The 25456-nt window shown below is 35.2% G+C and overlaps 1 long non-coding RNA gene across 1 annotated transcript; it reads left to right on the plus strand.

The window, feature by feature from the left end:
- Positions 1 to 38: 38 nt before the first annotated feature.
- LOC116421461 lies at positions 39 to 25197 on the plus strand. The gene is made up of 3 exons (XR_004231822.1): positions 39 to 211; positions 3246 to 3391; positions 24872 to 25197. It is a non-coding gene; the product is annotated as an uncharacterized LOC116421461 (long non-coding RNA).
- Positions 25198 to 25456: the final 259 nt, after the last annotated feature.

The raw sequence follows: 25456 nt of genomic DNA on the forward strand, positions 1-25456 counted from the left end.
GGAGACGTGGAGCGTGCGCAGTCCTGGCTGGGGCCGTCACCCTTTGCTTGCCTTTGTTGGGTTTTCCCTGGTCCTAGATCGGGGCAGGGGCGCCGAGTGAGAGAGAGTAGAAGGATGGTGTAGCTGCGCCCCGGAGAGAATGTGATCCCGAGGGAGGCTGAGAAGGAGAAGCGGAGGAAGGGAAGCAGTGGACAGAGCATCGCCAGCCCGGGTCAGACAGTTGGTATCTTTGTACCCAAAGACCCATTGTTCATTCATTCACCCTTCCTGCCACGGACAGTTACAGAGCAGTGCCTGCTGTACCGGGCATTGTATTAGGTTCTGGGGAATACAAAGATGCCTAAGATAAGATTGCAAGATTTAGAGTAGGAAGGGCACTGTAAGCTCCCCTGCTCTTATTTTAAATCGAAGGAAACTGAGGCCCAGAGAGATAAAGGGATTTGAATTTGCTCAAGATTGCAGAAGGACTAAGTGGCACAACCACAATAACAGTAATAACAAACATCTATACATAGTTTAGGACAGGTTCTTCTGTGACTTTTCATCAGGACAATTTTATCTGCAAAATGAAAAAGCTTGAGAATAAAATAAGGGAATTGCAAAGAGACAGATTTTGGCTTGATGTCAGAATAAAAAATAAATAAAACTTTCTACAGTGAGAGCTGTCCATAAGTGGAATAGATTGTTTGGGGGGAGGGGTGGATTCCCCCTTCATGAAGGTCTACAAGGAGAAACTGAAGAACCACTTGAGTGTTATGGTAACTATAATAAAACCCTGAATTACAGGGATTAAAAGGTAAAGACAGAAGTGAGAGACATTGAATTCCCTTCAATAAGTGTATACTATGTGCGAGGTATTGTTGGGAAGCACTGAAGCAAGTTTCTATAGAACTTGATAATGGATTGTTAAGAGCTAGGATCTTTTAAGGTTGCATCAAAAGGAGGCTGAGCAACAGCAGACTAGTTTTATTTTATCACAGTCTTTAATAAAAATTGTGTTAAGAACTGTGCTAAGAGTTTCACCAACTTAGTTTTAAAATATAGGAATTGACTTGTGAAGAGTACAGGTTTGAAAGATCACACATGCTATATGTCAGTTCTTTGGTTTGTTGGGTTTTGTTCAAATTGTTCTTAATTACAAGAAAGGGGAGAGGGGAAGAAAAGGAGAGGAGCATGTAATGGGAAATTGTGTAAAAAGTCACAGATATTAATTTGAAAAATAAAATTTTAAAAAGAAGACAAAGCCCCATGCATTGTTTAAACTATGACAGAGATAGACATAGAATAAACATTAAATGAATTAATTTTTATTTTACAGCGAAAGACACATTACTATTTTTTTCAAATAGGACAAGTGATTTCATTAGTATAAGAGAGTTCCCTCCTATAAAATGGGTTGCCTCCGAAGATAGCGAGCCCCCCCCATTAAAGGTTTTGTAAGGAAAATTTGGTATGCTAGGTATGTGATAGATGAATTTTTATCTGAATATGGCTTCTGTAAAGTAACCCAATTCTTTCCCTGAAGTATCTGATTTCTCCTCATGAAAAACAACTTTTCAGCTTTTTGTTTTTGTTTTTTTCCAGAAACATGCTCCTGAAACAACTGGTAGCTTGGTAGTCACTCAATAAACTATTAAAAGCTTCAACACAAACAAAACCCTAGCTATTTTGATACCCTACAGGGCAAGTACGATCACTCCATAATGGATAGGTTCCATTATATCTTTATCAGTATAGATCCCCAATATAGATATGTAATATCATCATTATGATTAACGTTAATGATGTTCTAGTTGTAACATGTATTTTAAATTAATATGCCCTCTCTGTTTTTGTTTTGTTTTTTTAGTGTACAGAGATACTTAATATATTCTGCCAATGCCTAATATTTGCCTTCATGGAAAATCTTTCTAGTAAAGGATAATTAGCATCTTGTTCTTTTCTTTTCTCTTTTTGTCTCTTTATTTTAAACTTAAATACAAAATAGTAAAAGAAAAAAAAAACATTTCCATGTACACAGCAGAACATAAGATGGGATTCAAAATATTATACAATAAATTTCCATTTCAAGGTAGGTTATATAATAAATACCACACACTGTGTTCAAAGCTGTCCATTTTTTCTTTGCTTCCTTCTAGGCCTTCTTTTGTTCTCCGCTATTTACTTTTTACTTTATTTTTTTTCCATTTCCTTCCCCCTCCCAGGCTATAATTAAGGAAGGAGAGAGAGAAACAGAGAGAGAGAGAAACAGAGACATACACACATAGAAACTTGCATACCTATACACATACATATATGTGTATATATATATATATATATATATATATATAAGCATACACATGTAAACATATACATTCATATTCATCTATGAAAGACTGTACTATCTATGGTTGTTTGTCCTCTTTCTCTGAAGATGGATAAAGTCTTCCTTCATAAGTATGTCTTTCCATATTTTTTTAACTCCACCATCTCATTATTTCCTATACCACAGTGTATTACAACTTTATATACTTTCTAGTTATTTTAAATAATGGAAAACAATATTATTTAATATGTCTGACACAAAGCCATATTTTTCTTCTTTTGATTAAATATATTTTAGCTTTAATTTTGAGATCATAATTACTACCTTTGCTTTTTTTTTGACATAATAAATTCTACTCTTGATCTGCATTTTATGTTTGTATTTATTTTTTTTATTTCCTATCCCTCCTGACTACCTGCTTTATTTCTACTTACTACCTTGCCTTCCTATTACTTAACCTACTCTCCCTCCAAGGATCCCTCTCTTATCCTCACTCCCCAACCTTTTCTGCTTACCCTCTTGCTTCTTTTTGAAATTAGGAGACATTTATAGCCTTTCAAATATATTTGTTATTCCTTCTTTATCCCATACTTATTAATCTACACACCTTTCTATACCTTCTTATCCTATTCCCTCACATTCTTATTTCTTTATAAATTTAGAAGACTTTTATTTCCTTCTAAATGTATATGTTGTTCTCTCTTTAACCCAGTTCTGATATGAGTAGAGTTTCCTCTAAAAATCCTTCCTTTATCCTCTTATTCTCTTATTTTTTTTCTGAATTTAGAAGACTTTTCTACACTAATGTTTCTTTTCTTCCAAATATTTAGGGCTAAGACAGAGTGAACAAAGAGAGAAAAAACATTTTATGCAGCACAAAATAGCAGCCATCCAGAAAACTACTGAATCTGACTCTACATATTCCTTCTCTCATATCTAGATCATAGTGTCACAGAAATGACTCTAGATTCTTGAAGGCAATATCAAGGAAGTAAAAAACCTGGAAGATCATATCAATACTGAATTAGAAATGAGTTGAGTATAGGGCAGTGACAGAACATGTCTTTCATCTGAAGATAAATCCAGGTAAGTTCAAAAAAGGATATCATCAGATTGGTGATAGAATGATTTTTGTATTACAAAACAGCTCCTAGAAACTTTCAACTAAGATATTTCAATTAACTAATCAAATTCTTCTTAGACTCTAAATATGTGCCAGGCAGCAAATACAAAGCAAAAAATGAACTAGTTCATAGTTCATACCTTCTATCAAGGCAAACAACATACATTTGTATAGGTGAATTCAAAACTAATAGCAAGCAAACACAAAGGATTTTTTTTTTCTTTTTGGGGGAGGTAGGGAGGTGGGGAGAAGTGATAGTGGCTCAGGAAAAGCTTTATAGAGGAGTGGGTGATTAGAAGACTATATAACATAGGAGGTAGGCTTTGAAGAAAGATAGGGATTCTAGGTGAAAAGGGAATAAATTTCACTTATGAAAACAGTTTATGCAAAGGCACAGGGAAGGCAGAAAGGCATTACAATTTACAGCAGTGAAGGGAGCACCCCTATCACCCAAATCACAGATCATTATAATGTTAAATATCGGTTATCAAAAGTCACAGTAACATGAAATGACCCTACCACTTAGAAATGGTGTGATTCTTTTCAAAACTTTCCTGAATAGAACATTACATCTTTCTGATTACTATGTCTACAACTGGAACAGCAATTTGGTGTGGGACTAAATGAATCTGATAATGAACAATTTGCTACATGACTGCATTATCTTTAAAAATCCTAAATGCCATTATCCATTTCTACCCTTAAAAACATTATAGGATCATAGATTTAAAACTGAAAGGGACTTTAGAGGCTATTTAGTCCAATTCCCTCACTTTATACATGAGGAAAACTCATATAAAGTATCTACCCAAGAGCAGACAGGTAAGTTGCAAAGCTTATGGTAGAATTGAGATCCTCTGGCTGACAATGCTTTTCCTCAGTATAACGTATATGCTCCAAAAAAGGACTAGGATAAATCCATAATTCTAATCTCTTATAGGAAAACAACTTTAGCCATAGAATTCACACCTCAAAGGTGCCTTCTGCCCTTGCAGCCCTTCCCTTTGATTGGATGGCTCCTCTCAGAATTTCTGTTTTTGGAGGGTGCTCCAACCAGTCATCAATTCATTTCTCACCAGCCCACTTGCTCTTTGAATTGACCTGATTGCCTCAGAGTGAAATGTTAATAGCAACAGTTCTTTTGGCCAGAAATGGTGAGGGACTTCCACTCTCACATGGATTCCATTTTTTTTTTTGTCCTATTTATTCACTTATTTTGATCATGTAAAAAAAACCAATTTTTGCTTCATTTCTTTTTTACCTAGTCTTGATCAGTGAATGATCAGTTGCCTCAATCACACTGAAGCCTGTTAAAGAATTTAGGTTAAAAAGGTCAAGGTCTCCCACTGCCTCCAGAGCTATCTCTAGTCCTCCAGATCTAAGTCTGGTCACTGGACCCAAATGGCTCTGGAGGGAAAATTAAGGCAGGAGATCTTGAACAGGCCTCCCTCACTTAAATCCAATTCATTTGCAAGTCATGGCATCCCCTCTCTGGTATGAACAAACAAAAAAAATAACCTCTCTCCACTACTCCCTTCCTTTTGTTATCTTCCCCCATTAGACTTCAAGTTCCTGGTACATAGTAAGTACTTGATAATGTTTGTTGACTGACTAAAAATAATAATAGAAGATAGTATTAGTTTTACTTATGCAATTGGGACAAAGCACAATGCAAATGTTTTGGAAATGCTTTCATTGGCTAACCACCATCACAATTAATAACAGAAAAAGCAAAACACCCTGAATAGGTGCTCAAAGTTTTTCCAACTTGATTGTACCTCCTAGAATGAGTGCTTTGCTTGTAATATCTTTGGGAATAGAGGATTATTTCCATACCAAGGAAAACTGAAGTAGAAATTAAGGACTACATTTCAAAAATATAAACATTTGTACCAAAGATGAGATGCATCATAAGTCAAATTTTCGTGTGTAAACAGCAGCAATGGCAACAGCACAACAAAACTCAGTATTTTGCCTATCCCTGCTATTACAGTTACTTCATTTCCTGTAAAATGAATTCTTGAAAAAAAATCCATCTTTTCTACTAGGTATAAGCATATTCTTCATCAGATATGTTTTTTTTAATCATATAAAGATTCAAATCTTCCTTTCTATATTCTGAATTCTAGTTTAGTGAGTCCATGAAGGGTCTTTATTTTTCTTTAAAGGTGCACTCAAACTTCAAATATCATGGAATCAGTGACCTGCATCAATTTCTTTCTGCACATTTGAAACCAATAGCTCTTTAAAACATGCCGGAAATTTAATGTATTCTTTAAAGCAGCCATCAAAGTAAATTACATTTTATTTTATCAATAAGGCATATGACTAAGCTATGTTTTAAGAACATAAAATAGGCATAAGTCTTGCTCTGAGATTACTTATTTGGCATCCTTGGAGCCTTAGAATACTATAGTCAATCCATTTCTTTCTTTTACACAGGCATACTGAATTATTTGCTCTTAGATTATAACCCTAAAAGAATAATTGCCATTCAAAGAGTTCTGAATTGCCACCCAGTATTTAGTGCCAATGTGAGAAGATGACAAAAAAATAGACTCAGAAAACAACACCTGCATATGTTATGATGTTTGCCCTTTTAAAGAGGTTACTTCTATTTAAGTCTCCACAAGGAAGGAAAAGCCAAATGTCACAGCTGGAGAAAACATTCTAACAGAAGAGAAATGAATTTAGAAGAGGGAGTCACTTGAATGCTTACCTACCAGAGTTTACCTTCTAGTCCTGGGGGAACAAGGACAAAGGGAGTCATGGAAACCTCTAACTCCTGCTGGCCCAACTATTGACTCCACCCAACTCAGTGATGCAAAAGGTTCTGTAGCAGGGAGTTTTCCTCTCCTCCCCTTGCTCTGCCCACTCTGTTCCTCTCATAACTCAATCACATACAATAGAGGGAAGCAAGTAAATAGAAAGACTTATTAGTCAGGCATTCACTCTGGCATGGGAAATAGAAGTAATACAAATTATATCAAATCACCTACTAAGATATTTTTATCCTTTCAAAAGGACATCTGATAGCTGCTATCTGTGAGATATTGCCCAGGGTCTGACATATAGTAGGTAATTAATAAATTTTGATTGATGTACCCACTGGTCACATAACCAGAATTTGAGGGATTGGAAAAAAGAAAAAAAAATAACTAGAAAAGTTAATTCTTTTTCATCAACTACAAAGGTGTAAAACATATACAGTAAATAGGATCATGAGATTTAGAGTTAATCCAGCTACTTTAAAAATAACTCCCTTAGTACTTTAAGATTTACATAGTGCTTTCTTCACAATAATTTTATAAGGTAGGTACTAAATATGAATGAATGGAAAAAAAGCATTAGTACTTACTATTTGTGTCAAGCACCTTGCTAAGTACTGTAGCACATGTAGGAGAGTGTCCAGGGAAAGACAGATATTTTGTTCTGGGAAATAATAAGATAATAAATGGAATCATAGACAGGAATGCATTGACATGCTTTTCTCAGTAGCTATGGTAATATTAACTTGATTATGGTTTTAGAACTGCCACAGGATATATGTCCGGATCATAAAGTAAAGCAGTGACATCAAACAAACAGAAACTATAAGAATCCCTGCAAGCTGCATATTGACCTAGAAAACGACTTACTAATATTATTTATATCTTATATTTTTATTTTGCTAAGTATTTCCCAATTACATTTTAATCTTGTTTGGGCAATACTTAGGGGTATTGTGGATTTCATGTGGGCCATCTTCCCCATGTGTAATATCTTTGAAGTTAAACTTACTAGAGACCACCTAAATAGAGTGAGCTGCATGAAGCACTTATTATTTAGAGCAAGGGAGCCCCAGTGTAGCTTTCTAGAGTTGAAAGTATTTTTATTATCTCTATATCTATTGATGTGGAAATTGAGCTTGAGAAGTAAAGTTTTACAACCATACAACTTTCAGTTGTGGGAGGAAGAAATCAAATCTTGCTTTCCTAACTCTAGATCTAGCACATTATTTTCAGCAATATTTTTTCCCAATGGAACTTGGAAGTATTTTTAAAAGTAGAAGAGAGGGACAGCTAGGTGGTGCAGTGGATAGAGTATCAGAGCTGAGTCAAGAAGACCTGAGTTCAAATGTGAACTCAGACACTTAACACTTCCTACCTTTGTGACTCTGGGCAAGTCACTTAACCCCAATTACCTCAGGGGAAAAAAATGGTAGAAGAATACTACTAGAAATTTATTATTTTGAAAATGTAAAAGAATCTGACAAATGTGCAGAGTTCCTCTGATGCTATTATCCATGAGGAGGAACCTGCTTTAGGGAGGAGCCTGCTTTAGAGAGAAATGAAATACATCTTAAAGAGACTTGAGTAAGTTTCAATTCCATAACTGATTTCAGTTTGCTAATGATAGTTAGAAGATGCTTTTCCTATTTGTTGCATATTTGAAGGAATGCCTTCAAAAAGCAGTGGGGATCAGTACCTCAGATTTTTTTTTTTTTTCTCTTTGCTGCTATGTTTTTGATTTGACACCTTTGCAGAAAGCATTTGGTGAATGACAATGCTGTAAGGAGAGATGCTTTGGAATCTCCACACTGAAGGTGACTTGTGATCTCATAAAATTTCCTTGACCTCTGCAGTTATTCTTTTAAGTTTTAGGTGAAGAATAGATATAATGAACTTGTGAGTTCTGAAAGATCAGAAGCACAAGGCACTGGCTGGCATTCTAGCATCTCAGTATCTGAATTTTGCAGCATTGATGCACAAAGGATCTTGATATGAATTTGGTAAAATCACAATCCTGCAAAAACTGAGCTAAATTTTAGTTTAATCTCCCTAGAGACCAAAAGAGCCCAACTTAAGGAAGAGGGAAGATGTTTTTACTTTTGCTATTACTAAATTTAAAAATAAATTCCTTTTGCAAAAGCTAATTGATGTTAAATGGTTAATGGAAGTGGAGTGCTAATCAGTTACTGGAAGCTAACAGATTGAAGGCCAGGTACAGAATACCACCAGTGGGGGTTCAAGCCAATGGTGATAGAGAAGAAACAACTTCCAACTCTTAAGGGTACTCTTGGAACTCTAACAGGCAAAATGTAATCAACTTGGCAATAAGATAGTAAGTCAGCGCAAACTTGCTATACAAAACTTTAGGAAATCATGTGACCTCATAACATGTTTCAGTTCATAAAAATTAGCAGGAAATCCTAAATCCCAAGAACCAATGATTACTGATGAATAGTACTATAGCACAAAAAATAGTCCAGTTATTTTTGATTCACCAAGTCAAGCATGGAAGGTGCTGACCCTCATTGATTAATTTCTGCAAATTTGATTGAATGAATCAAATTATATGTCATTTGATGCCATTAAATCCAAGTTCCTGCATTATATAAGGACCTTTAGCTTTTCAAGCTTTCTCAGTCTATGAAATTGAACAGGTCATTTATAAGCTATCATATAATTTTCTGTTTATCAAAATAAAAGTAATAATTTGGATACACAAGAAATTACTGCATAATTGACAAACCTGCTTTTACAAGTTTTATGTTAACAATTAAAATCATTTTATAATAAAAACTATTAGAGAAAAGTGATTTTATTTTAGAATCTTTTTAATTTAGTTATTAGTAAATAATCTATTTTTGTGATTTTTAAATTGAAATTTTCTAGTTTGAAACAAGTATTCTATTAAATATTTGTATTTTGTTCCATTGATAGAACTCACAGACATCCTAGAAAGAAAATCTCTAGATGGAAAGTTCAAGTTCTTTAACTCAATTCAGACATACATAGGATAGGCAAGATACTACAATAGGTACTGGGAAAACAAAAATGAAAAAAAGTTGTCTCTATTATCAAGTATCTCATAATCTATGAGAGGAAAAATCATGTAATAGGAAGAAGCCTTATATTAGTCTCATTTCTCTCTTTTACTTGTTTATGTGGCTATGAATAAATAATATAACAGCCTTCTTTTTTATCTGTAAAATGGGAATAATAGTTTTTTTATTATAACAATTATATATGTATATATAGTATATATATATATATATATATATATATATACATTTGTATTATTTGAAGGCTTGCAAACTACTTTTCTTACAACATCCTAATGATCGGGTTATTGTAAAGTATTATTTCCTTTTTTTTTTTTTTTGCTCAGGCAATTGGGGTTAAGTGACTTGCCCAGGGTCACACAGCCAGGAAGTGTTAAGTGTCTGAGGCAGATTTGAACTTGGGTCCTCCTGACTCAGTGCTGGTGCTCTATCCACTACACCAACGAACTGCCCCTATTATTTCCATTTTTACAAATGAGGAAAGAGACTCATCAATGTTAAGGGACCTGCTAGAGGTCACACAACTAGCAAGTAGCAAAAATGAGATTTTTAACAAAGATCTATTCTAGTGTTTTGTTTTGTTTGTTAGTATTTTGCCTCTCATTATATAATATTCTCCTTTTCTTTCATTGGATGGAAATTACTATTTTGTTATTGTGAGGGAAATGTTATGTAAATTGTATATACATTATTTACTACCAAAAGTGATAAAAGAGATAAACTATATAGACATATAACTACAAGGTAAAATGACCCATGCAAAAAAGAGATCCAGACAAAGTTCTCGAAAGAATTAAAGAGGAAGATATCTTTCAAATGGGGACATGGGAGTTAGGAACAAAGGAGAATTTCATTGGGCAGGTGATGCCCAATTTTAGCCTTGAAAGAAGGGATGTCAATAGGTACAGATATGTATATTTAAGGGGCAAAAGAAAAATGAGAATTCATTCCAATATAGGAAGGAATTTGAATAAATATAAGCAATAGGAAAGAACAGGATAAGAAAAGAAGATGGTGGAAGTTCAGTTTGATAAGAGATTTAATGGTTCAAAGAGAATAGTGCAAGATGAATGAGTGAATGAATGAAAAAAGCATTTATTAGCCATCATGCTTTGTGTAAAATAAAGTGCTAATAAATAGAAAAGCTAGACAGTCCCCGACTCTCAAGGAATTTACATTCAAATGGGTGAAACAACCCATATAAGAAAGTTCATCTGAAACATAGATGCGAAGTCCTGACTTCCCTATTTTTGTTTTTTGGTAAGACAGAGAATTTTTCAGAATGAACAGGAACAGATAAGATTGTGGCAGACCTTAGATTTCATTATAGTATCATTTTCCCCAAACATCCTTTTCTAAACTTCCCTATTATTTCAGAGTACACCACAATTTTCCACAGTCAGAATCACAACCTTGGTGTCATTTGCCTCACAGCTACTAAATCTTGCCAATTCTATATCCTCATGTCTCCAATCTGCTTCCCTCCTTTATTCAACCAACATCCTAATTCAGACTTTCATCACCTCTCACCTTGCCCTTTACAGAAACTTCCTAATTGATTGTCTTGCTTCAAGTCTCTGCTATCCAATTTATTCTTCATACAATTGTCAATGATTTTCCTCACATAAAGGTCTAACTTTGCTCACTCAGATTTCAGTAGATCCCCAAATATTACCTTTTCTTGAACTCATCCTTTATTAATTTCTATTTTGTATAAGTTTAATAATGTACATAATTATTACTACAGTGACATATACATTTAATCTGGAAATAAGTATTTATATACATGTTAAAAGTTTATATTCATTTTTTTTCTGATAAGGGTATACAGTTAAAAAAAAAATTGAGATCATGGGCCTTGACTACTGGTTACTGGGAGAGGTATTCACATTTTAAAGGATAAAGAAAAATTACCACAATAAGCAGGGCTAAACTGTTCACTGTCTTTCATATAGCACTAGCCCTAAGCAATAATAATTATTTGTCATGTGTACATGGTTCTTTATAATTATAGAGCACTTAATTGTAAATTATCTGATAAGTACTACAAAAACACTGCCAAATAGGCATTCAAATATTATCTCCAATTTCCCCCCATGGAATCACTGAATTGCAGAATATGGTTTATCTGGTTCAAGTCCTACCCAAAGCATGTACCCCATCTATGATATCACTGACACGTGAACAGCTAGCCTTTACCTGAAGAGCTCCTGTCAGAGGAAACTCATACCCTTTTCAAGCAATTCATTACATCTAGGGTAGCTCCAAAAACTGTTTATAGTAACAAAAGTTTGCCTCCCTGAAGTTTCAGTATATTGCACCTAATTCTTTTGTTTCAGGCGAAACAGGATAACAACCTATCACCTGGAAGGTACATGGTAAGTGTGTTATTCCTGTTTTAGAGATGAGCATATGAAAAACATATATTTAAGAGGTTAAAATGACTTGCCCAGGAACACATAGCAAGTAATTGTTTGAGGATGGACTCAAACACTGGTCTCCTGATTCCAAGTTTGGCCATTCTAGCCAGTAGTATATTATTGGACATTACAGGATCAGAGTTCAAAACTTGACTGTCCTAGTTCCTACCTGAATGACTTTAGGAAAGTCACCTAACCACCATTACCTGATATGTCTTCTAACTTTAGAGCTATAATCCTATGCTATCTTTACCTCACTTTATTTTTTTAAACTAGGAACCTTTTAAATATTTAAGAAAATATTAAGAAAAGAAAATATTTAAGAAAATATTTAAATATTTAAGAAAATTAAATATTAAGAAAATATTTAACTGCCTTAAATCTTTAAGCTAAATATCTGTAGATGTTTCAACTGAACCTTTATTGAAATCTTCAACTGATCCTAGTTCCACTGAATTCAAAGCTATAAAAGATTTATACATACTATTTTCTAGTATCTTTTTCTTTCTTTCTTTTTTTTTTTTGCTGAGGTAATTGGGGGTTAAGTGACTTGCCCAGAGTCACACAGCCTTCATATTAAATATCTGAGACCAAATTTGAACTAAGGTCCTCCTGACTTAAGGGATAGTGATCCATCCATTACCAATTAGCTGCCCCATCATCTTTATAAATAGATTTTGTCTTTGAAGTCAGAAGGTTTACATACCAATTAAGTTCTAAGTATTGGAAGTTAAGGGACCCTCTCATATACTTCTATCTTTCTCTCAATGTACCTTTCAGCCTTCCATGCAAGTAAAAGGAATTCCATAAATGTTCACTAGATTCTTCCTGCTGAACTAGAAAAAAATGCACAGCTCTCCAAATTAGGAATGATTTATTCTACTTCTTTCAAACCCTCCTAATGTCTCATATTCTGATGTTAACTTTCTCAAACCTTATCTAAAATTACTTTGAAATCAAATTCAGTGGATCAATTAAATTATCTCATTGTACTAGAAACTTTGATTCATGAAAAAAAAAATGCCCAAAATGCACAAAGGGGTAGGAGGAAGAGTTTAAGACTGGAGTCAGAGGAGCTGGACTAAATTCTGTCCTATCTTCTTACCACTTCTGTCTCTTTGGCTAAATCTTTTTCCTTAACTATAATTCAGTTTCATCATCTGCAAAATAAGAGCATGGAACTGGGTGCTCTCAACTCCTTTATAGCTCTAAATTCCCCTGATTTATACTATATAATCCTTTTCTCATGCATATTCTTGGTATACCAGGATTTTACCTGTATTTGCTTTTCCTCAAATTTTGTAGGTCCATTATTTTCTCTTATAGCTAAACATTTTACCTATTACAATAATTTGGAGTAGTTATGTCACAAAATATTGACAACTTTAAGATATTAAGTGTTGTCAGCCTAAAATCGGAAGTTTTGGGCATCAAAAGCAACATCTATTCTTTGAATTCTGTTTCTCTGATGTGACTTTCACAATCACAATCTCTTTTCATCTTTCTTTTACACCCCATTATTTATACTCCTGTGCTTATAAATGACAGCATCTGACAATTTTTATATCACTTTAAAATTAACAGAACACTCTACATTAAGAGAACACTCTACCTTTGAAGAATATACCATAGGTATGATTACTTCCCTCTCCAGATAAGTAAACTGAGGCTTGGATAATCGAACAGGCTTGTCTATAGTTTGCAACTAAGAAAAAAAGTGATGGTAAAGACCAAAATTCAGGCTTTCTGAGCCCAATCCAACAGTTTTTTCATTATATCATGTAATCTTTTGATGTTGTCTTATAGTATTCTTTTATTTCACTATAGTAAGACTTGTTTTCCAAAATAGATTTGGAAAATTTGTCTTCAGCCTTTCCATCCTCTTGCACTCAAGCTATCTAAGGCCTCCAACTGCAATATTTCCCTTTTTTTTCTCCTTCCTATCCTATCCCAGTCAATATCTAGCTATTAAATGTCCAGTTCTTATTGTTCTCTGAAGGATTAGCTCTTTTTTCCTTTTTTTTTTTTTTTTTTTTTTTTTTAAGGTAACAGCAAGCTGATCTTAATCTACTCTCAAAAAGTGTAGTGTGGAGAGCATGGATTGACGTTTTTCATCTTAGGTAAAATATATCTATTTTAACAGGTGGCCTTTTAGAAGCATCTTTCAGTGTAGGAATGGTACATCACCTTGTTCTTCTGTCCCCAGAACATAGCACAGTGTTTCAAATGTGATAGGTTCTCAGTTAAGTTTGAACTGAAGTGTTGAATAGCCAAACAAATTAAATATAATAGAAGTTATCAAAATTCTCTTGGTAATGCATGTAAGCATCGTAGTAGAGATCAATTTATCTTACAGTCTACCACATGTATATCAGTGTATATAATATGGGGGAGGGGAGGGAAAACCAGGTCTACATGGGCACAGAGGCAGATTAGGGGCCAAAAAAAGTAAAAATATTCTGTATATTCAAACTCAGTCATATTCTACCTTGTAAAACACAAAATTTCTATATCAAAATTAAGCCCCTGTTGAATGGCATTTAGCCATCTTATTGCAGAATATAGACAGGAGATGCTCATAGGAAATACAATGAAAACAACACTTATTTTAGGGAACAGAGAGAGATTATTTGCTGTACACTTTGTCCACCTCCCCCAAATGCCACCATCTGGCTCCCAGCATTCTGCCCAGCAATTTTATTGGATGAAAATTAATATATACTAGCTTTATTAGCAAAGAAAGAGTAATAGTGATTTGTCTCTGAATTACAAGGCAATTTATTCTTTTGCCTTGTAATGATAGATTCTGTTGATTTAAAATTCAAAACATGACTTTAGCCAGCAACAAAGACATTTCCACAGTACATATTCAACTCTGTGAAGGAGTGCAATAATTGGGAATGGAGTATTTTAATAATAATGTACCTAACATTTCAGATTGTTCATGGATCATAGATTTATAACCAAAAGGGATCCCAGAAGCCAATTCCCTCGATTAAAGATAATGAAAATGAGTCAAAATGAGCTTAAGAGACTTTTCCAAGAACTCACAGGTAGTAAGGTATATTTTGAACCCAAGCTTTTTGACTTCAGAATCAATCTTCTTTTCATTGTATCATATTTGAAACAATTTCTAAAGGAATCCAAGTAAATAAATTTACCTGAAATCAGCTGTCTGAGAAAAGAGATCAACTCATTTCTATTTAAAGTATAATTGCTATATATCATTGACTTCTTGGGTATGAACACTCATTCCAGGCCATTTAAAAGGTTTATTGAATTGAATCAGATAACTTCCTAACACTTGCAAAGCTACAACAATCTCCTCATGTTCTCCCCACCAAACCATCTTCCATTCAGTTATTTTCCTAAAGCTTGGGTTCAAATATGTTATTCCCCTACCCAATAAACTCCAATGGCTCCCTATCACTTCCAGGATCAAATGCAAAATATTCTGTTTCGCATTCAAAAACTTTCAAAGCATTCACACACACACACACACATTCTTCTTCTTCTTCTTTCTTCTTTCTTCTTTCTTCTTTCTTCTTTCTTCTTCTTCTTCTTCTTCCTTTTCTTCTTCTTCCTTTTCTTCTTCTTCTTCTTTTCTTCTTCTTCTTCTACCTTATTCCCTGCTAGGTACTCTGCCATATGGCAACATTGGCATTCAGGATGTACTATAAACAAGAATTTTCTCTCTCAACTCTGGATATTTTTATTGGTAGTCCCTATCCTTAGAATATTCTTCTATCTCATCTCTACCTCTTGACTTTCCCAGGTTCCTTGGAGGAGAAAATGAGGCTGGTGACTTTGCATGGCTAACCCTCCCTCAATTCCAACTCACTTGAATTTTATAGCATCACCTCCCTAATATTTTGGTTGTCTTTGAGAAGGAAGGACAAATAACAACTTAGCATAGTATCTACCACATACAAGGTGCTTAAAAACTGCTTACTGATTGATTGACTAATGGTCATAAGATCAGTTAATGTCAAGAAGTGAAATTTGAATAAAAATCTTGACCTTATGCTTAGCACTCTGTCCACTCTTACTTACTACCTTTTTAATTATACCATATTGTCTGAATATATCCTAAATTTTCTCTCAATATTGCATAATAGATATAAATGGTGCTTTTTGAAGATATGTGTGTTTATCTTTCTCTCTCTCTCATTTTTTCAAATGGTTTTCATTTTATATATATAACAGATATTAGGGAATGGCCTAAATTCTGACCAATAGAGTATATGCTAAGTTGAATATACAATAAATTAGCATTCCTTAATTTGATATTTACCTGAAAATATAAAACCTATTTTCAAAGATAGGAATATACAGCATGTATCAGTTGCATAATTGATATAGTATATGGCAGTATACCAGTCCCAGCCTTTCTCATCAAGGACAAGTGAATAAATTTTGATTAATTACATTTGATAATAATAACAACAACTATAACCACATCTATAACATGTATAATTCTTTAAGGTTTGTAAAGTACTTTTACAGTTATCCATTTTTTTTCTCTCTATAACCTTGGAGATAGATATTATTATCATCCCTATTTTTCTGAGGCAGATAGAAATTAAATGACTTGTACACACAAAGCTAGATTTGAACTCAACTCTTCCTTGACTCTCTAAGATCATAATTTTCATTAACTCTTCTATAAGCAAATTGGTTTTCTTTTTCTTTCTATCTACAATGTGTGTTATTTTATCTTTAGGCTTTATCAAGCTAGAATCCCTTCTTAATCAATGATTGCTAGTCCACAAATCTTCCCTCTTGAGATGTATCTTCTTCACATTTTCTCTCAAAGGGAATTTTCCCAGAGAACCAAAAGTTCCTATTTTGGATAACTGATGAGGCAGTAGAAGGAACAGAGAGTCAGAAGATCCTCAATTTAATTCTGATTTTATACTAACCATAGCATTTAACTCCCCCCCCCCAATTTCCTATGAATAATTAATATTTATATAGCTGTTTTTTGTTGCTGTTTATCCTTCATTTTCAAAGAAGATCATGACATAAGTGACACCATGACATGCAAGTGAATTAGATTTAAATAAGAGGGCTGTGCAAGGTCACCTACCTCACTTTCCCCACCAGAGCCATCTAGGTCTCATGGCAAGATATAGATCAAGATGATTGGAAATGGCCTTGGATGAAATGGGAGATTTTAACCTTTTTAAGCTTAGGTCTTCAACAGGTCTCATTATGACTGGGGTTGTATTCATTTAGTGATTAAATCTAAGTAGCAATTGAAGTAAAGAATCTCCTCTTTCACTTAATCTAAATATACCCACATATACATATGTATGATTTTATATATATATATATGAAAATCTGGAAGGGGCAGACCATTATGGATTCTGGCCAAGGCAGAAATGATTGGTATTTACATCCGATCTGAATCAATCAAGACTCAAACGATGACCAAATGGAGCTTGGCCATGGACCTACTGATGGCCTATGAGGTTAAGGCTTCCCAATATCCCCATGATCAAAATTCTTCACATTGACCATTCCTCTATCTTGCTTGTCTTCTTATTACCAACTGCACCCTCTCTCCAACTCCTACATATTATGCAATTAGCGTTACTAGCGTTCTTCAAACAAGAATCTACTCCAGACTGGGGTATTTTTAATAGCACTTTAATGTTTGCAGAATACTCTCTCTATATTTTCCCATGTGATTCTGTTAAAAAAAAAATACAGGCATTTACAGTTGAGGAAACAAAATATCACAACTATATGATTGACTTGCCCATAATCATGGTAATAAATTTGACCAAAATAGGATTTCAACCCAGATCTGCATCCAAATCCAGCACTCTTTACGCTATAACATTATGATATTCCCCATGTTGAAAGGTATACCGATACACATTTCCATAATATCTATAAAACTTGTCTTGTTGAAAGAATGTATATATATTTTAGAGACTTGAAGGAAGGGGAAAGCCAGGCACGTGTTTTCTAATGGTCCTACTCTAGCAATTCCACAGGCTTGAAGCAGGCACTGTGGAGTGCTCAGAGCTTAGGTATAAAAGCCATCACCAGAAATCCTGACTTTTGTCCTGCCACTGGAATTCTGTGACTCTGGAAAGCAGATTGAGGCTGATGACTTTATCCAACTCTGTGTCACTTAAATCCCAATTTAATCACAAGTCAAGAAATTATTACTCATGCACCATTTTATCCCAACACCATGATGTCATTGGTCCTATTCAAAAAACAAAGGATGGACAACAACAATTTTGTGTAAACTGGTGTGACAGATGGTCTCCAGGAGGTATACAAGCTAAACCTTATTACAGCAGTTAACAGCCTTGCTGATTCTCTTTTGGCTTCTGTACAAATATGACTCAGAAATTCAGTAACATAGAAAAAGGAATGTTTATTACAGTTCACTATTCATTGCTTCCCTTAGGAGAAGAATGTGTGCTCTTAGTCTGCTCTCTAATGAACACAATCCCCATTGTCATACTTGTGCTTTCACAATCTACCTAGTCTAACATAACATTCAACAAGGTCATTGACACATAAAAAATGAATAGATATATACATACATGTATGTACACATGAGTGAGTATATATGTATATAGGTAAACATATTATATATACATATGTATATACATATATATAAATATACATAAGCATTCATTCTATCACTATTCCTTAATTGACTATATTATTTTCAAAACTTAGGTGTAAATGTTTGTAAATTTCACTAATTGTTTGGGACTACTGAACCTATCTAACCTTTTCCCACTGTCCTAGTTCTAGCATATCTCTTCCCTTCTACCCATTCCCTTCTTTTCTATTCCCTTTGCATTGGTCTTCAATTCCAGGGAGACTTAGTTTTGTGACTTCTATTGAATCCAATTTAGTTTTTTTTCCCTCTCCTTGGACACACCATCAATTTCCACAGCTTTTCCCCTTCCCAAATCCAATGTCAACCTAGAAACAACTACCTGAAAGACAATGATTCTCTTAGCAATACTACAGTGGACTGAGAGTATCTTATTGCATATACTCTCTTCATACTGTTTAATAGGCAGTACCAACAAATGCATCAAGCATAATAGAGTGAAAAGAATGATGCCTTTGGGGTCAGAGGACCTGTGTTGTTGGGACAAGTCAGGACCTGGTTTTTAATTTCTAAGATGTTAGGGTAGAACTGAGTCATCTCTAAGGTTTCTTCTGGTTTTAGATACTGGTCAGAAGAGATTATTTTAGTTGTCTGATGATTGCTGACGCTCAGATATAGTGGTTTCTTAGAAGGGAAATCCTTGTATGTGTTTAGTAGTTACAAGTTGTCCACAGCTGAAGGTTATTTCAATTAATAAGGAGGACAGGGATAATACCAGAATATCCCAGCTAAAAAGGACAAAATCACACTTACCTCACTGAGCAGGGCAAATCACACATGAACTCTTTGTTCAAACTCAGACCTCCTCAGACTTATGACTTATACTGGAGTCTGTTTTCTGCTTCTCTTTTCACTTTTATTTAGTGCTGCTCGGGTAACCAAGTGCTCTGGTCCCCAGGCACATTTCCTGCCTTGGGTCTCCATTTGCTTTGTATTTCATTCTATTACTCTGGCAACAACCCTCCTCCTCCATACCTCTTGCTTCTTGCTTCTCATAATCCAACATGAAGGGGTTGTAAGCATGGGGAGCTCTTAAATTGAAGGGGTCTGGACAAGCATGGCCGGCTGAGCTCAAAACTCTCCTGTGTCTGTCCATCTGGTCCTTCTTTGTCTAGTTTGACTTCTTGTCTATTGACTGATTGCCAGCCCTTGCAGCATGAAGCCCAGACATTGTATCCGGCTGGCTCTACTCTTGAACTTTGTTGTAAATCTCTGGCTTTGATCCTCCTCTCTGTCCTTTCCTCCCACCCATACAGTTAACTCACTGATCTTTCTGCTTGGCTCCTAGTACTAACTTGGCCCACATTCTTGACTTTTATTTGTGTTTAAATTTCTCTGCTTCTCCTTTCCTCATTCCCCAAGGATGGGGAGTTAGTTCACTCAGAGTTGCGTCCTGTCAGGCTGTAGCCCTCACTAGACCTTGCCCCAATATGATTACACTCTCAGCAAATCTCTTTAGCCAGGGGGGCACTGGCAGACATTGTAAGTCCTCTCCTTCAGCTACTAGGAAGGCTGAAAATCCTGGGGAAGTGTTCACACAGCTGTGAGCAATGCTTAATTATCTCCCAGGTCCTAAGTATTGTGGAGATGGTCTCTTCATATAGGTAATTGAGGGTTTAGGTATGGTTGGAAGCCAGAACCTACTTGGGTGGTTAGGACAATGAGGAGTATGAGATATGCAGAGAACAGATTATGGGTGGAATCCCATTAGGCTTGGAGTAATTTGTGTTGCAAGTTAAGGAAAGAGTAATTAATTAATGACACATATGCAGAGTAAGGGAATATGAGAATGTGTATGTTGGATGAGAGCAATTAGTAATTTTAGAATGTGTTTTAGGACCTCTGGTGGAGATTCTCATGAGGTTTGAGGTATCTCTTTGATCCCGGACTTCAACCTTTTTGTGTCATGATTTCTTTTGGCAGTCTGATGAAGCTTGTGCCTAAAAAAAGCAAAAATACATAGGGTTACAAAGGAAACCAATTTTACTGAAATACAGTTATCAAATTATTAAAAATCAAATATAGAGATTCTGGGTTTAAAAGCCCTGATCTGGAGTAAACTCCCATGAGAGGATTTCTTCAATACACTTTTTAAAATTAAAGCTTTTTATTTTCAAAACATATACATGGATAATTTTTCAACAATGATCTTTAGAAAACCTTGTGCTCCAAATTTTCACCCCTTCTCCCCCCTCCCTTAGATGGCAAGCAATCCAATATGTGTTATACATGTTAAAAATAACATATGTTGGATTGCTTGCCATCTAAGGGAGGGAGTGGGGGAGGGGAGGAGAGGAAAATATGAAACACAAGGCTATGCAAGGGTCAATGTAGAAAAATTATTCATACATATGTTTTGAAGATAAAAAGCTTTAAAAATTATCAGTATATGTGTACATATATATTTATATATATCGTGCTGCACAAGAAAAATCAGATCAAAAAGAAAAAAAAAGAAAGAAAACAAAATGCAAGCAAAAAACAACAAAAAGAGTAAAAATGTAATGTTGTGATTCACACTCAATTCTCACAGTCCTCTCTCTGGGTATGGATGGCTCTCTTCATCACAAGATCATTGGAACTGCCATTAATCATCTCATTGTTGAAGAGAGCCATGTCCTTCATAACTGATCATCATATAATCTTGCTGTTTCTGTGTCCAGTGATCTCCTGGTTCTGCTCATTTCACTTAGCATCAGTTCATGTAAGTCTCTCCAGGCGGTTCTGAAATCATCCTGTTGGTCATTTCTTACAGAACAATAATATTCTATAACATTCATATGCCATAATTTATTCAACCATTCTCCAATTGATGGACATCCACTCAATTTCCACTTTCTTGTCAGCACTACAAAAAGGGCTGCCACAAATATTTTTGCACATACAGGTCCCTTTCCCTTCTTTAAGATCTCTTTGGGATATAGACTCAATAGAAACACTGCTGGGTCAAAGGGCATGCACAGTTTGATAACTTTTTGAGCATAGTTCCAAACTGCTCTCCAGAATGGTTGAATCCACTCGCAATTCCATCAACAATGTATCAGTGTCCCAGTTTTCCTACATCCCCTCCTACATTCATCATTATATTTTCCTATCATCTTAGCTAATTTGATGGGGTCTCAAGAGTTGTCTTAATTTTCATCTCTCTGATCAACAATGATTTAGAGCACCTTTGCATATTACTAGAAATGGTTTTAATTTCTTTATCTGAAAATTGTCTATTCATATCCTTTGACCATTTATCAACCAATAACCTTTCTTACCATATAAGAACTAATAAATTAATGATAGTGGACAGCTGTATAAATGTGCTTCTCTATTCTGATGTCTACTTTCCCCAGGATCCTTAACTATATAAAAACAGCTATCAGAATGGCAGGCCCAGAACTAACTAGAAACATATATCAATGGATCTACTATCAAAGGAGGAGATCCAATTGAATTAGCCACTTCTAAATGAATTAATAGAAAATATTAAAGATATAGTGTAGGATGAACTATTGAGAATCAAAGCAGATTTCTGCCGGCTTTGCTCCCCTCTCCCTTTAACTACTTATAGACAGTATAAGCAAATCAAGACCATTCTCAACACCTAGCCAGGGCAACCAGATCACTGGAATTCCATCCCTTCTAACTGCTCTGTGTTCCCACCCTGCCCTTCACATTGTGTCATTCTCAAAGAACCAATGTATCTTTTGGGGAGCCAGCCAAAACTAATTGGATATACCTATTTATATTGTGGTTTGCTCAGTTAAGGACCCAAAGGGTTAGAGAAATATTAAAATGCTCTGGTGATGAGGCCATTTATAAGCATTACCTTTTCCTTGCACACACAGAAAAGAAGAGCCTACCTGTACCTGTTCCTTCAACCCAGGTACTTAGAATCTAATCCCTGATAGACTCAAGGACCTTGTATACATAAAACTGACTCAGAGGAAGATAATAGCCTTACAATTCCAAAAGAACCAGATCATTGTAGAACAACTGATTACTAGCTTTTGCAATGTGGATTCTTTCAGGGAATGATTCCAGAAGTTAAGACTTCATGGGTAACACTCAAGGAACACAAGGGGTATCTTATTGCCAGATGCCATGAGACTTCCTCCATGTTTTAGAGGTCCCTGGGGTTTGAATGAAGGGCTTGAGAATAAGTGTATATTTCTTGGGGGCCACAGGAACCATGAAGTCCTGCTCTTTCTATTGCCAAAAGAGATATATTGAAAATAGGTGAGGGGATGTGTGATATATGAAAGCAGAGAACAATTGTTACCTCACAATTGACCATACAGCATTTTTCTCTGCCAACATTGCAGAGATTCTACCCCTCCAACCACTAATCCAAAGATCCTGTGGTAAATATGGCCCTACATGAAGTCATCTACTCATATCATTCTCATTACCTGATTAGGTCCAAATTCTAGAGCAGAGATTCTACCCTGGAAAGACTTAACCCTTTAATAATAGCATTTATATAACACTTTAACATGTTATCTCATTTGTATATATTATTACACATTTGTTATCTCATTTGATAATGAATTTTGGAACATCTTGGGGCCCCTTTACCTGACTTGAGTACTTCCTGTAACCTTTTATGCTCAGGTAATCTCTACTATCTCCCTATCAGGAACCCTGGGAAGTTACTCCTCCCTACTCATTTCTCCGTATCTATAATCAGATTGGAAAGGGTGTGTCAATCACTTATCCCACTAGTCACTATCTCTGTGACTTCCAGTTCAAAGAATCCTTTCCAGTATACCATCCCATTATATATGTCATCTTCCCAAATTAAGAGTGTAATTCCTTGGAAAGCCTTTACATCCCTAGGGCTTAGCTTAGTGCTTTGTACATAGTCAATACTTAATTTTTTTAAATTATATTTTCATTCAGGAAATAAGTGATCCAGGAATACTTGCAGAATTCCTGTGAGAAAAAAAGAAAGGGTTTATTTATTCCTTTTGTTCTCTGATTGTACTGTTACATGTCAAAAGAGTGTGGAGTTAGGATTCTGGATTGCTGTTTGGTCTCAATAGCTTGGTGATATATTCCTATTCCTTCTTTCTGAGCTCTTGAGCATCAGATGGTTATGTTCACTAAACTAGATCTTCAATAGGCATACTAAAACAACCTCATTTAGATTCCAGAGGGAGATGAATGGGAAAAAAAAAAAAAAAAACCTTTTAGCAGTCATTTGAAATATGAAATATCCCTTTGCTTTTTCAATTATTTCAGGAATTGTTGGATTGGGGATGAAGGAGATAAGTAGTTCTTTACTTCATTGCTTGCCCTGGCACCAAAAGAAAATCCTTTAATATCTGTACAATGATAATGACAGCTGACATTCACATAAAATCTTAAAGCATCACGGGTACTTTATCTCATCTCAGCCTCACGACAACCCCTCTGTGCAATAATTACAGTTACCAAGAGAGGTTCAGTGACTTGCTCTATTACCTGTGTTTCCAACTTTACTGAAGACTCACAAATCTTCTGGAGTACCCAAAGACTTTGTTGGACCCCTGCCTCTGACAGGCTTTTTAGGGAATTAAAAAGATTGTTCTCCAGCTCTTGATGGTAGCATAATCAGATCTGTGAAATCCTTTTGTCATGTAAATAGATGCCTTTCAGTTGGCAATAGGACCTAAGCTGGCCCCTCCCAAGGATCTGTATCTGTTTCATTAAAGTTGTCTATAGCAAAACAAGGTAAACCCAACAAAAAAATAACCAAGAAATTACCCAACCCAAAACCAATATTATTTTTGGGGAAAAAATTCTTAACCACAAAGACTATTTTTAAGATTTGATTCTATATCACTTGGAGTGGGGGTGGGAAGGGTGGATCCAACAACTAATGCCAGTTACACTGAAAAAATATGAACATCTTTAATAGACTTGAAAGCTCAACTATTGAGAAGAGAAGTGAACACATTTCTTCAGCTGATTTAATTTCTCCATGAACTGGAAGGAAACTCTGAATGAATAAATGAATGGAAAAGTCTTTATTAAATGCTTACAAAGCCCCTAGCACTGGCAAATACAAAGCAAAAATAATCTCTGCCTTCAAGGAGTTTATATCCTTGTTGTGGGAGACAACACATATTAGGGAATATTGACTAGGGAGGGACATTTTTGGTTTGGAAAGTTATAAAAATGGTAAGTTAAACCAAAGGGGCTCTGTTCTTTACAGGAGCGATGACAGAACTGATTTGTTTATGGATTCATAAAACTAATAAGGGAATAGAGAGCATGCATACAACCAGAAGGCTAATAATAATAAGATGCATAGTAAAACATGGCTGGAATTGGATAAGAGGTTTAGAAGCTACTGAGTTGAAATTCATCATTCTAATGTTGAGGAAATGGATCTGGACAGATTAAGCCATTTGCCAGGGTCACATTGACAGTAAGACTTTCCCTGTGGTCTCATGCTAGTGATGGTATCCTTGTTTTAAGTATGATGCTAACCATCTTGTTCCCTTCAGGGGAATGTGTCAAGAAAAGGAAGCTGAAGGGAAATAATCTGGGCTATTTGAACTTTCTGCAGGTCTGGACATCAGAAATTTGTCACCTTTTCAAAGATGTGATTCCATACTGCCAAGAGGATGGATGAAATAGTCCATTTCAACTGCTGCACTGGCTTCCCTCATAGCATTCAAGACAGCTTTGTTATTCCTTGAGGAAAATCCACCTCAATGGCCTACCTTCATATCTTACAACTGATTGGACAGCTAAATGACATAGAGGATAGGGCACTGCAATGGCATCAAGAAAACCCAAATTTTAATTTTGCCTTTGTCATTAACTTGCTCTGGGATCCTTGGATCCTCGATGCTTGAGTCTTTCTGAATAAAATTATAATTCAACCTACCACTAGAATTATTTGTCTGTCCTTCTTCTATTCCAACTCAAGCCATTTCTTCAGATGAAATATTCTTTCCTGTAAATCTATGGTTGTTACCTTTTGGTTCATTTCTATGGTTCTCCCTTACACTGATGATACAGGGATAGATAGCTGAAATGATTGGCTGAGGATAGGAGGAATGCTTTTAGCAGCCAAAGAAATCAGTAGACACAGCTTCAGGGGAGTATTTTACAAATAAAGGAACATATATGGCTATGAACATAGAAC

This window comes from Sarcophilus harrisii, chromosome 2 (assembly GCF_902635505.1).
Source record: "Sarcophilus harrisii chromosome 2, mSarHar1.11, whole genome shotgun sequence".
Lineage (NCBI taxonomy): Eukaryota > Metazoa > Chordata > Mammalia > Dasyuromorphia > Dasyuridae > Sarcophilus > Sarcophilus harrisii.